Below are 15,058 nucleotides of genomic sequence, written 5' to 3' on the forward strand. Positions count from 1 at the left end.
GAGCAATGTTCACGTATCATTACAGAAAAAAAGAATCGGGAGGACCAGGTGCCTGAGTGCACGTTCCTCCGTCTCACCACAAGCGCTGCTCCCTCCAACATGTAAAAGCAGGCAGCGGATGGCTACATGTGAAAATGCAGACTGAGGTGTTTCTCAGGCTAATGCACGCTGAGAGGAAGTGCTTGTGTCACGCGCACACATCCCGCTGCAGAGGCTACGTCCTACATGACTGTCAGGAGGCGCGTGGGTCAAAGATAACCACTGAACCATCTTCCTGTACGCTGCTGTCCTCATCTTGCAGCTCATGTTGGGAACAGTTGGTGCAGTTAGTTACATGTCACACTAGAAAGGTCAGTGGATTTGTGGATACGAGAAAAAAAAGTCAATGAGCAACCTGAAGGGAATAATTTGGACAGTTAATATTTGAATGCCTGTTTGTCAAAAGCATTGGTTTGCTCTGTGAGTGGGTCCAGGAAAAGTCACAGAGAGCCAGTTTGAAATCTGAGATATGTTTTCTGCTTGAAAATGCAAAACAGCTATTAGCCTAACTGCTGTGGAAGAATGTGACACTGCTGGCAGCTTGACCTTTAACTGATAAACTGCGATAGAACCAACATTAACTTTGAATAATCATTCGTAAAGGAGATATGCACTATTTGGAAGAGGACTGCAAACACACACACACGGCAATTGGACTTTTCTGAGTAAAACTGTCTCAAAAGTTAAAAAACTGATTGTAAAACAAAACCAGTTTTAAGTATCCAACATGATTCCCCTCTGATCCTGTTCTGTCAAACTGAATCTACAGACCTGTTGATTCTTGCACTGGTTTAAAGGGGAAGTAAATCACACGGAGGACGTCAAGTCTGTCAACAGGAAGTAAACCAGTTTTCTGTGGGCTCAACATGTTACCATGCTCCTGTAGTGAGTGACAGCACATTCTGTCATTTAGAGCAAAAGACAACCTAACCCTCCTGGTCTGCTGCTTCTATTGACCAGTAAATCAAGAAGAGGAAAAACAAGGGTGGTAATAAACTCTCCAAGCACCAACAATGACCCGCTAACAATGTCAAAGCGCCTCGAGAGCTGCTCTGCTGTCTTTTCAAACCTGCCTGTTTCACACACTCACACACACACACACACACACACACACACGTAAATGTAATGTAAATGTGTAATGTAAATTTGTATCCATCAACACAGCATCTGCATTTGTTGATGTTTTTTTCAATATTTATCACTGAAGCTAAAGGCTACTGCAAATCAAGTATTTCAATGACTTCCACTCAGTCATTTCATGGGTTAAATTGTCTTTGTAATTTATGAAATTACATTAGTGATCATATTGTAGAATAGTCTTTCATGCATGTGTTGATTGTATGAACTACACAGTATGTAAAAAATGTCACTGAGGTCGGCAGACGCTGCACAACTGAAGTGAAATATAATCAAAAATTGCAACGTAGCCAAGTGCAATGTGCAAATCACTGAAGTTTCTTTTTTCTTTTCTTGACAAAAACAAAATGTATCACAACATTTTGAGCACTGTTAACAAAGTAAGCATTGTGTTGCTACAGAGACACACCAGCCTCCAAATCCTTTCCCCCAGGCGTAAAGGAACATGTTTGTTTAGCACCTAACAAAAATCACACCATCTTTTTTTTTTCCCAAGGGAAAATCTCTGGTATGATGAATACTTTATGAAGTTTATTGCCTATCATGCAGCCCTAATTTTAATTCAGTTGTGACAGCTCTGCCATATACAGTCAAATATATATATATATATATATTGAATATTTAAAATAAATATGGAGCATTAATAGCCACGGCGTTGAGGAGGCTGCAATGTAAGTTCTCAAACCCTCGGGTAAATTGGCAATTTCAACATCTATTACGGGGCCACTCCCAAGTGTACATGTGTGTACCTGTGCAAGTGTGAAACAAGACTGCGATGACACTGTACTTTCAAAGACGACGTTGTCTTGATTTTTTAAAGTGTACAGCTCCTTAATAACAGTTGTGGAATAAGTCCCACCCAAGGCGCTCATGATCTGTTCAGCCTGCAACAGAGGATGTGTCAGTTTAGGGAAGCTGAGGCAGTGACTATGGAGGAAAAGAAAACCATCAGAGATGAAACCCAAAGCCCAGGTCAAGGGCAAACGGATGGGGGAGGGAACAGCGCACCGAGTCTCGGCAGCATAGGATGTGGTTCACTCACTCTTCTGCCGTTTACTAGTCCACATCATGAGAGAGACGAGGTAAAACAAATAAATAACTGCAGGGAGCACGGTGCGTTCAGAGACAAAACTACAAAGGGCCAGCAAAGGGGAAGTGTATCTTGTTGTGTGTGCACAGCGTTGCAACAACCAGCTGATGACCGTAAAGCTGCCTGAAGCAACTTTCACCTAAACTGCACAGTGCCACAAAGTTTACCGTGAGGTTTTGCAATAAGTGTAATGTCTACATGAGAATATGTTTTGGGTTAACCAAACTGTGAGCTCCAAATCCTCGAAGGATCAGGCATTAGCAGCAAGAGGACACAAGCCTTTATGAACACTGTCTGTATGTCTACAACAGAATCCAGCAATCACTATAATAAACAATAATAAAGACATTTTGAATATAAAGTGAATGTCTGAGATTGTCTCAGCCCAATGCCTGTGTAACGAGCTGATGTCCGTCTCTGAGCTGTTCAGATCAGACTAGGAAGACTAGGAACATCTACAGCTCTGCAAAAAGCACATCCAGGACCATTAGTACATTACAATATCACGGAAAAGTCCATTTCCAGTAGTTCAACCCCAACCAAGTATTGAGTGCATATAGATGGACATAGTTTTCAGAAGGCCAACATTTCTATATTAAAAATGCTTTAAAAAAAATAAATCCTTTGTTATATTTCCATTTTGGAGATACTGATTTTTAGGTCTTCACTGAATGTTAGTCATAATTATTACTATTAAAATAAACTGAATAAATAAAGACATGGGATGTTTCATTCATTGTGTAGGCTAATGGACATAATGTGTTAGTTTCACTTTAATTGAACACATTCTACATCGCGGAGGCGACGTCTTTCCACTTAGGGCTTCCTTCACCTCTGAAACGGGGCAGAGCTCCGTGGGAGACACCTGCCTGACACAGCAACGTAGGGAACCGTGCATGTCCGCGGCGCACAGCTCTACGGACATGCACGGGGAGGAAAAAACGGCGTCGCCGTCGCACCGACTGCACACGGATATACGCCGCTTTAATGAGCGCGCATGTCGAGTCTACATGGGAGGTCGGCTGTTATCAGTATAATCAGAGACAACCATGAATGAGTTCGCCTCAGTTTCACGTGACTGTCACTGTCAGCCTGTTAGAAAAACATTTTACTGACCCCAGCTGAGACGCTGAGACGCTGAGACGCTGAGACCCCCCCCCCTTTCCCTCCCAAAAACAAAAACTCTTCGGATCTGAACGATTCACACAAGTCACCTAATTGGTCATGAAAAAAGCGAGTTTCGCTTTTCGGCACGCTGTTTGCATCCCTGAAGTATATTCTTATGATCCAACTACATCGATCTGTGCTCAGCAGGTTGGCCTTCCGGACGACATATAGATCTAAAATTGTTTTAAATGGTAAACAATCGATTGTATCGATACTAGGAAATTGCACATTGGATTTAGTGGTGACATCTCTAATCTTCATTAGCTCATCTGCATTACCTGATCTGTGAACTGATGATCCGATCTGTGTGCAGTTCTTCAGTTTGACATATATTGCATGGCTTATCATGATGGGGATAGAAACTAAGTCGCCACTTTACAATAAGACTACCTTTACAGAGGATTTACTTTATTTATTCTACATTTAAAATCCCCAAAACAAGATATTATATATATTATTTTTTGTCAATGTTGCACACCTGTACTTGTTTTACAGCAGCTTCCTCTCACAGCAGTGTTACTGCAGCAGAGGAAGGGGGACGGAGGAAGACAGATCTAGTGACCTTTGTGTTCTTCATTCGACAAGAAAAACATATGCACACCTTTAAAAATGGACAGGTGCGTAGGAGAAAACCGACGGCCGACAAAGTGAAATAGAAAATACTCCTGCACACTGTCTACACTTGAGATGGGTAAATGACTTATTAAGAAAAACAATGTTTCATCACCTGTGTGCACACTGTCTACCTGTGTTCATTCAGCAAAACTGCACATGCACAATTCATTTTGATTATTTATCATAAGTCATATTGGCATGGTAGCATTGAACAACATTATCACATAGTATCTGAGCTTTTCCTCACATCAGGTGAGACTACAAACAAGTTGACCAGGTGAAGGACGGTCACCTACTGTGTTACAGCTGGAGAGTTAGAAAGTCCTACAGAAGAGACAAACCAGCAACAAGCGTCTGCATCTTAATATCCACAACAATCTGATCAACACCTGTGATTATAATGAGGACGGCCGCTGACTGCAGGTCAGCATGAACAATAACGTCATTGGTTGTTCAATCTGATCATCTGATCTGCCAAATGAAACTTTCTGACGCTGACGGACGTTAACTGCAAGTAACTTAACAAACGTGATGAAGCAACAGGTCGCTATTGCCCCATTTATTATCTCGTGTTATTGGCACAAAGCTTATTAATGTTAATAAGATCATAAAACCATCATTTATAAAGGTAAGACTTATTGTGAAGTGATACTGTGAACTGGAATCAGTTACTGACATCTCTATTATTCAATACCTGCATGATGACAGCTTGTGAGTGGCTCAGGTATGTATTACTCTGGCTCTATGGTATTGCACATGCAGACTTCAATTTACCTAGAAGTGTCATGGTTTACATTCATTTTGCATTTGCCAAGGGCTAATTGACTACCCAGAGTTGTTGTTTGTTTGTTTTTTTACCTGTGAATATCCTCACAATCCAGCCTGAAGTCCATACATTAGGATTTATCTGATTTAACTGAAAAAAATGAAGATTTGAATACATTCAAATTAAACTTCAAGACCAGTGCTGATACAGATCTACAGGTTTACCCCCCCTTTAACCCTGTGTGGAGCAGCAGGCAAACAATCTATAATAAACCAAACACTTACCCAGCACCAGTTAGCATGGCCTCACTACCTGCTGGGAGGGAAAGTCGAGTAAAGACACAGATGTTGTTCTTAGGATTGACTTGCACACATCAAGCAACACAGTTCCATATGAATGAGAATTATACATAAAAAAAAAGTCATAATGAGATGCAGGTTTACCAGCTCATGAATGAGTTCTTCTGGCTACAGGTGGCAAACTAAAACCTAAAGGTGCACAACAACAAAAATCATCTTGTGCCAGTACTATTATTTCTGCACTCTGCACAAATGATCTTGTGCAAGTTCTGTGGACAACGGCACACAGCGAAAATTATTAAGCACTGAGCGGGCAACAGATTGAGGTGTAGTGGACTGTTGAGCACTGGCCCTCGGTGCATGCAGATTAACCCTTGAACTGGAGAGGACCATGAGCTGTATGTGTAATGGAGGACTCCATTTAAAGCGGAGAAGTCAGGATAGCTCGACACAGGGGGAGGGGGCTCCAATAAGAGCCTCTCTTCCTGACAACCACACAGTGTAGTGGGGGAGGGTTAAAAAACACCAAGCCCTCCTTCCTGAGTCTTCAGCTATGGGCATAACGTGATGGATCCTTCCCCTCTACCTACTTGATTCCCATTTGGCACAATGGGTCCTGAACTGACACTTTTTCTTTGACTTAAAGACGCATGCTGAATAATAACCTACGCGGACAGGTCAGCGAACGCGGAGCTGCCTGAAAGAACATGTATCAGATTAGATCTGCACAAGCTGAGAAGTTTGCAGCCTCTTGAAGAGAATCTGTTCTGACAGACAGAAAAAAAAGAGAGAGGTAAGCCTATATCGTTTCCCGGGTTAAACTGGCTCTGCACCGTTGATCCAAACAACAAGCATTTGTGCTCCATCCAAACACACTCATATGCAGTAATTATCCTTCCCTTGTGAACAAGGAACGTACCACACACACACACACACACACACACACACACCCCCACCCTTTGCTCTCTGGTGATAAGTTGTGCAAACTGCCAATGATAAATCAGGAAACAGGTTTTTCTGGAAATAAGATTTTAAGTATTGGCACAGGTCTCTCAACAACATGCCACAAACTCAGCTTGTTGTAAAAGGTTCTCAAGCACAAGTGTTAGTCCGTGCTTGTTTATTGTGAAAAAAAAACGCTAACACAACAAGTGAGCCTAATTCTTCATCTCTATCAACAAACAGTGAATACACTCAGGGTTTAGATCTGTAATCTGTGCATTAGTCATGTTGGTTTAGCCTGCTAGCACGTCGCCTAATGACATCCAAACAGAGCAATTAGCAGTCCGTCATTCAGTGCAAGGACGTGATCCTCACCCAAATCTTGATCTAGGACTGATCATACGGGCTCTAAGCATTCGTTGCCGAGTCCCCAAAGAGTGGCAAATCAGCATGGCCTCCTAGCAACAGATTTGCCCAGCTACAGGCACACATGTTTTCAGTTAGGGGTCTGCACCTATAAACAGTTGGCCATGGCAGCTTATTGGTCAGGAAGTGTAATGTTGACTGCAAGTCAAGAAAGGCTGCTAATGAATGATATACACACCTACAATCTAGCTATGACAGTACACACCATGTAGATTGAAGGTGTTCAGATGCCAACAGAGGAGGAGGGCAGGGTAAAATAAAACAAGAAGCCTGGATTATTAAAAATAAATAAATAAAGAGTCAGGGAAGCTGTGCTATGAATGTGTGATTTCCACATACAACACAGGAGAGATTTTGGATTTCATTAGACAATTCCTTTTTTTTTCCCTTTTAGCTCCCAGGGAAATAATAATGGACCAATTACCTGCCACACTGGCTGGTAAAGCTGACACACTTCTCAACCACGACCAACACTTTGTATCATCTGACTGCTGGCTGGTGTTTCAATCAATACTGAAGACTATAGTCTGTGATACGACAATGAGAGATACACCGTCAAACACACCCAGAGGGCAAGTAGACCACCACAAATGGCCAAACACACACAAAAAGGAGGCTATTATAGCCACACACTGCATTAACAAAAAGACCTGTCATTACATAGTCATGTCCGTGTCACATTCGGTTGCCATTGCAATGATTAAATTGCAAACAAAACAATATTGAAAAGGAAAAATAATGAAAATATCTCTAAGCACTTCAGTATATATATTTTTTTAATTACGACAGACAAGGTTATGTCAAGATGCGTCTCGAGGCGACATCTCTTTTCTTCACTCCATCAAGAATACACACGAATGTTGGTGTCATCTTGGCTGACAAAAGGCTCAGGAGCATCCCTACCTCTATCAGACTGACTCACAACTGATCGATGGGGGACAACGTCAGCAACATGTTGTCACCAAACAGGTGAAGTGACACCATTAACACTCAGTTACTGAACAAGACACACACACCAGTCAGTATACTGAAACCTAAATGCTTTTTAAGTTGGTACACACCTGTATCACATAAACTATAATTAGATAGTTTTGTTGCAGTGTGTTTACTGTATACCTGTGTATCACATGCTACACACCACTGACACACAATGTGTTGATCCCCATGTTTTCCCTATTAGTCCACAACTTGCCTGCAGTTGTGCAATAGTAAAAAACCAAGTGGATGTTTATACCATGGACCTTTCTATGAGCATTATCTCACTATGAAAAGGACGAGACCAAAGCACCAAACCGGCTGTGCAGCTACGACACCACTTATACCAAAGTTTCCATGTTACACAAAGTAGTCCCAGAGTTGTGGCAACAAATAAATAATAATAATAATTGATTGAAGGGGGGAGTGGGTGGGTGGGTAACTATTTTATTTTGAGTCGTGTTAGAAATAACACGCTGTATGTGTGTGTGACGTTAAGAGGAGCTACAGTTTTATGATTTACCGTTTCCATCCTCTCCGTCTTGCCCTGCGACGTTTCACCCGAGGAGGACTCAATGGAAAAACTAGCCCAACATGGACTACACAACATGTAACGTCAGTCACTGTTATGCCAAATTAAAAAGGCACAAAAAGTGTGTATTTAACGGGGATAAAAGTTATGGAGACTTTAGGGTGGTGGGGGTGGGGTGGGTAACAGATATGTTTTAAAACTTTAAACCAGTGATCACAGGCTCCAAACAGCCCAGGTTAGCTCCCTCGGCTAGCTGCTGCTGCTGCTGCTGCTGCTGCTTTACCACAGACAAAAACTTTTTTCCACTTGTGAAAACTTCTTCTGTGAAACAGCGTGGGGCCGCTCCGCTCTCCACGGCGCTTATCGCACACACACCGCTGAAATGCTCCTACACTTTCACAGCACCGTTATTATTATTTTTTTTTAAAAAGGTAGTTTCTTGCTCCTGGACGGTTGCTGGCTGACAAAAAGCCTACCTTAATGTACCTTGCTGCTGCTGCTTTCCCCGTCTCGGGCTGCTGCTGCTGCTGCTGCTGCCGACGCCGCTGCCGCCGCCGCCGCTCCCCGGGCCGCCTTCAACACCCGAGACCGCCACCGGAGCTCCGGAGGGCCGCGGAGCTGGGAGAGGAGAAGCCGAGAGGGGTCCAGCTACTACCAGGGAGACGAAGAGCCAACTGCACCGAGGCCCCGGGCCTTGTGTGTCCTCGAAATAAAAAGTTGGAGGAGGGATACCGAGCCTCAGGCCTCCGCCGTTGGACAGAGACTCGGGAATACCTTTTTGACAGCTCCTCTTCTTGAGCCCCCCCCCTCCCCTCGACAGCACTTCACTTTTCTCTTTTTCCTCACTTCCAGCAGATACGAATCAAAATACTGTCACAGAATATGGCGGCTGCAGAAGCAGTCTACTATCGCGAGACTCGTCTTTCTCTTTTTTTTCTTTTTCCCAAAGTTGTACAGAGAGAGAGAGAGAGAGAGAGAGAGAGAGAGAGAGAGAGAGAGAGAGAGAGAGAGTTGTGACTGCTAATAAGCTGAGCTGTACAAGTACCGAGAGTTTCCAAGTCAGTGTTAAATAATTGAGGGTAAATTCTACAGGAATACATCTACTGTAAATATATATAATGATTAAAAAAATGAATTGCTCTTTTGAAAAAAGAAAAAAAGAAGCACTGGTGCTGTTTCTTTAAATGAAATAACAGGGAGATAAAACATTAGAAATAAGTCCCTGGAAATAAATAAATATCATATCACAAGTATGAGGAAGATTTTATTTATCTGTTTACTTATTTTTGTTGACTCACAATATAGTTATATTTACATTCATATATGTATTTATTTATCCATTTATATTCATTTTCTCTCTATATATATACGTATGTATGTTTATTTTCTGGATGCCAGTTCTGGTCAGAATCATATAGCTACAGATTCAACAGTGAGACATTGGTGTCAAAAAGTACACTGACCTGCATCTTACTTTCAAGCATAGGAAGGTTAGAGGTCAGAGGTCAGAGGTCAGGTACAGAACAATACCCCTCATAAGGGGTATTTATTGCATTGCTAATAGACACATCACTTCGATTTATATTATGTCTTCTCATTAAATGATTGTGACAATGTGATTTTTTCTTGATAGGTAAAGTGTATATCTTCTCAAACTTCTTCACCTGGTCAGAGGTGATTATTGATGTGTATAAACAGGAATAAAAAGAGGAACAAAATTATTCCAACGTTATGGGCAACAATGTATATGTACTTAATTTAACACAGTGACACACCTGTGACACACAGTTATTTTTCACCCAAAACCACAAATAAAACTAATATAAATTGTCTTTTTCTTTTTTCTCATGTACACTGACTATCAACATTTTCCATGTTTTCTACTCGAGGAACTTAGCAGGACTTTCAATATGGTTGCATACAAACCACTTCTTACACTATAATATGCAATATGAAAATCCATTCTTTTTTACGATTCATTTTTCATTAACTGTAAAACACACTTTTTGGTGGAGCCAACTAAAGAAATTGTTTTTGGTTGTTCCTTATGGTATTCTGTCCATTGAAAGGCCTGACACATCTATTTTAGCTCTGTTTGCCCTTTGAGTTGTGTTTGGTTCACACCTTCACAGACCAGCCAGCATGGGCTATGTCTTATCCAAATATGTACACATCTCCACCCAAAAAGGAAACAACATATTATAAAGCTACAGCTCTGTCCAACAAACCAGTGCATAGTTTTTCCCTCTGTTGTTGCCCTGATTCATCAGAAAGCTCTAGAAGAAAGCTAGCGAATGAACACTCCTTGTGCATTTGAGATGCATATTGGGCTTTTACTAAGGATTTATAAGACGGAGTATAACTTACATGATGTCACTGAGTGAAAACTGTATCATTAAACAATGAAAGATGAATGAGAAATTGATAAACACTGTTAATTTAATTAGGTGAATTGTTTGCTTCGTAGGAGCAGCTATTATGTTCACTAAGAAATGCTACAGTCCATTTTCCACCGTCAATGTTGCACCCTCTTTCTAAATGAGACGCTTTTTTTTTTTGCTTTCTGGTGGACACCATAAACAGGTAATTCTTTTATAGCATAACTGATGTGGATCACTACTTCTGCTGCTGCTTCTTGCATGAACCCATGTGAGGGATGAGTGAGAAAACAGATGCTTGTGGGAACCCTCATGAAAAAGGATGCCACATTTGTTCTTAAGTGAACTGGGTGGAAACATATGGCGTCTCGTGTGTCGATATAATGCAGTGACTCACATGCGCACACACACAAACTGCTATCTCACACAGACTATGAGTGACTCTGGGTTTGATGCCCGAGGAGCTGCGATCCCCTTCAGTGCAAGCAGTAAGCTGACAACACAGTGCAGCCTCTTATTCTCCCTGACCAGTCTTCTCATTGAGCATTCATCACTTCACACAATGCCTTTACACACTCTGTGATGTGCCCAGCGACAAGGGGGTGGGTGGATGCTGTGTGGAGGGGGTTCATGTGTCAAGCCAGTGATTCAGCAAAACTGAAAAAAACACACAACAACAAAAGCAACAGAATCTAAATTCCCAATGAAACTCCAAAGTGTTAACCATGTGAATGTGCTGCTTTGTGGTTCTTCTCCTGTTTTGCTCTCATTTCACAAACTGCCAAACAAGTGGAACTGGACTGTGCGCGTCCCGAAATTACAGCACCCTCTCTCCACAACCCAACCACCCAACCACCCACACACGCACACACACACACTCCACCAGCTCCAGCTCCCACTGTGCATGCTACACTGACACAGATTACACAAATTGCAACAGCGTGATCCATCTAAATCTTGGTTGTTGTTGTTGTTGTTTTTAAACTTGAGTACACAACATCAGCCAGAGGAATCAGACACACAAAAACCTGCTGTTGCATTCGGCTGCTGTAATCGGCCACACTCCTCACACAGGCTTTTTTGGAGGAACAAGGTCGGCCACCCACATTCTTGGCATGGAAAGAGGCCCATTTCTCACGGTCTGAGGACAGCTTGTCAAGGGTCAGCAGTTTAGATTTAGCTCAGCAGTGGGTCTCAAGTCATTATTCCCCTCTTAAGCAAAGTCCTGCAATGCCTCTCCACCAGTGGAGCAGGTTACACAGCCGCTCCAGTGCCAACAATCTGTTATTTGGGATGAGGGAACACAGAGAAAAAAAAAAAAAAAAAGGCATATAGAACACATTCACATTTTTATTACTGGGACCAAACCTTGATAAACAGGACAAGCTCAAAACTTGGGGTTTACATCTTGAATGTGGTCAAATCTTGGTGTTGTATCTCATGTCGGCGGACAAAATCATCAAACATTATGCATGAAAGACAAAGACTGCCCTGCAGAAATGAAAGAAAGAAAAAAACAAAACACTGTTGCTTGAGAGTAAAATTACTTAATGTGAAATGACCCATACAAACAGCAAGATAATTGTTACTTGACAAGAATTTATGTTGGTCCAGTCTAGGAATAAGTTGACTGGCCAATTTTAAAGGTTGGAAATAGAAATAGAAATGCTGATTTCTAGATCATATTACTGATAAATTATTATTATTAAATTATTATAAATTAATTATTATATTAGGTAATAAGTTGTTTTACTAGTACAAAACTTTAAGAACTTTAAGAATCTACTCCACAACGTGACAGAGTTTTGACTTACCATCCTAAAGGGTAACATCTGCACAATGAATCCAATAATATTTCAACTCTTCTTCAATCTGAAAAGAATGGAAGCGCAGAGACAATTACATTTAATATATCAGGTTTTAGAAATTGAAACTATCTTCACTGGTTATTTAAGGTTGGCTGATTACAGATGAGTTCGAGGTGGATGTTGTAAATGTGGTTTTTGGCCAACAGGCTTAGAGAGACAAGAGATCATAGGCTAAATGAGGCAGCGTTGGGCCTCCTGCAGCAGCACTGACTGAATGAAACTAGCTGCACAGGTGTACACAGAGACTTTGTCCGCTCATGCAGTTCTCCATGAACACCTTCACATGGATGAAGTTGGTGAGAGAAATCTAAGATGTGATTAATTTGGAAGCAGTTCACGATATGCATGATCAAAATCAAGGACGGCATGGTGGTGCAGTGGTTAGCACTGTTATGGGTTTGATTCTGAGGCCTGGGGCTTGTGTCTGTTGTGTGTGTGTGCAGAATTTGCATGTCTCAGTGTCTGCGTGGGTTCTCTCCAGGTTCTCCAGCTTCCTCCCACAGTCCAAAGACACACACACACACACACACCAGGTTGACTGGTGACTCTATTGCCTGTTGATGTGAATATGAGTGTGTTTGTCCCCCCCAGCATATATTGGCCTGTTGTTACCTGTCAGCCTTCCTCATGACCCTGCACACATGAGTGGTACTGTACTGTATATAGACAGTGGGTGTGTGGATGCTGATCTAGGTTATGTCTTCAGTTTCTTGCCATTTTTTTTTTTTCCATTTCCTGTTTTATTTTTCAGTGTGTGTCTTACCTCCTCTCTAGTTCCAGATTTCCACCTTCTGCCGTCATGGTACAGTTGGCCCTCAGTGCTGCACTAGTTTCTCATTATCCTGACATAGTGAATTCAGTCTGGGTGCTCCATGCCTCCTGTGTCAGTTCATCTTTGTTGTTTGTATGAGTCTCTCCATGTTCAGCCTCAGTGTGTTTGTGACCAGTTTAGTGTCTGACCTGGAGTTTAGCCTTTCAGCCATTCAGTGGTATTTGCCTGGCTGACCTGATGGATCGTCTGTGTCGTCTCCCTGCCTCTGTGCTCATGGTGTGGTGATATTTTTGAATATTTTGTTTTGTTTTGCATCAGTATGAATCATTCTGTATTTCTCTGTTTAATTATTGGATGTACGTGTAGAGGTATTGAAAAATAATAAGTGTGAAAGCTGTCATGCTGGAGCATCTCTGATTCAACCTGATGAGCGAGTTTCTATGGTAGCCCTGAAGGTCAAAACACAACACGTCAGGTTACGGGAAGGGCAGGTCAACACCTCATGTTTATGATTGGTTGAGTTTCCTCAGTGGATGTTTTCACTGGGGTTGGTGCTGTTGTTTCACTGTTCAGAGTGTGCTCAGAGCTCAGAGTGTAACAGGGAGTTACAGTTTTGTCTAAAAGACCAAGACACGAATCTCAACACAAATGCTTAGCTGCACACTCATCTCTACAATGACCAACAGTACAACAGCCCAACATGATGATGATGATAAACATTTAGTCTCTGCTGTTTAGGACAATGATCCTCACACTGATCAATATTTAAACAATTATGAATCTGATTTTAAATATTTCAAACATGAACTACTTTTCTATCTCTCTGCAGCAGAAACAGTCTGAAGTCAACTTCGGCTCTTATTTCCTGAATCACATGCTCATAACAGTCTGTTTATCCAATCCACATCTTCTAATACTGGTGTCGACTGTCCATTCAAAGAATAGAATAATTTTCCGGAGAGAGGAAACTGGAGGAATATCTACTGTAAATGCAGTCATTCATCGCAAACCAGGCAGTGTTGATTGTCCAAGTGGTGTTGCCGTACGTAGCCCTTCAGTATGACAGACCCACTTGTGTTTGCAGATCAGCCACTAAAAATACAAGATGGCTACTCTGAACAGTGACAGAAACCCCAATAACACTGCAACACTCAAACTGCATTGGTGTCAGCGTTATGTAAGAGACAACAACACAAACACAGCCTGGGTCTGTTTTGAGCCGAGTGGAGAGTTTATTACTGAGAGAGGCAATTGAAATGTCAAGGTCTGTGGAGTGTAAGCATCAAGTTGTGGTCGGAGGCTCTGAGAGCAGACTGGAAGTGAGTGGTGTGGTGGCAGAGCTCCAGATGCCGATCTCCTACCCTTAAGGTCAAACTGACTCTGTGGATGGGCCCAGCACGTTCCCACTAGAGCTGAAGTGGGTAGAGAGGACTTGGAGCTGCTGCTCTCTCTGGCAGTTTAATTGTAGGAATAACAGGCACTTTATTTTGTATCTAAACAGATACCTCACACTAATGAAGGGTGGTGCTCGCATCACATCTTCTTAAAGCCACACATGTGTGGCTCTACACAACACATCACAACACCTCTACACAACACATTCACCTGGCACAGGAGTGTGTTCGGTGACAGGTTTCTGTCACAACCCTTCTGCACAGAAAAACTTAAAAACTTGTTTGTACTCCTGGACACTGCCCGTACGGCATGGCAAACAACAACAACAAACGACTGTATTTGCACAGTTTTTTTTTCCATTGCAGTTTATACATTATGCATATTTAGTTTTTTCTATTTATTCTAGTTTAAGCATTTTATAGATTGAGATTTTTATAGTAACATAACATAACATATTTATTACATGTGCATAATTTATATTATATTATATTATATTATATTATATTATATTATATTATATTATATTATATTATATTATATTATACTTTATTATATTATATTATATTATATTAATAATAAATACATTTTATTTTTAAGCGATTTTATATATGCTCAAAGACACTTCACTTTAAAATTCATAAAATAGAGCAAAGTTAG

The 15,058-nt window shown here is 41.4% G+C and overlaps 1 protein-coding gene across 4 annotated transcripts in view; it reads right to left on the minus strand.

Annotated features, from left to right (window-relative positions):
• tab2 (TGF-beta activated kinase 1 (MAP3K7) binding protein 2) overlaps positions 1–8,889 on the minus strand; it is a 55,755-nt gene extending 46,866 nt beyond the window's left edge. For all 4 annotated transcript variants that reach the window (XM_085770363.1, XM_085770361.1, XM_085770364.1 and 1 more), the window contains exon 1: positions 8,465–8,889. The gene's annotated coding sequence lies outside the window, so the exon portion shown is untranslated. The remainder of the gene's footprint in view (positions 1–8,464) is intronic.
• Between the last annotated feature and the right edge of the window lie 6,169 nt (positions 8,890–15,058).

The sequence above is a fragment of the Trachurus japonicus genome, chromosome 24 (assembly GCF_045865225.1).
Source record: "Trachurus japonicus isolate A0001 chromosome 24, Traja_1.0".
Classification (NCBI taxonomy): domain Eukaryota; kingdom Metazoa; phylum Chordata; class Actinopteri; order Carangiformes; family Carangidae; genus Trachurus; species Trachurus japonicus.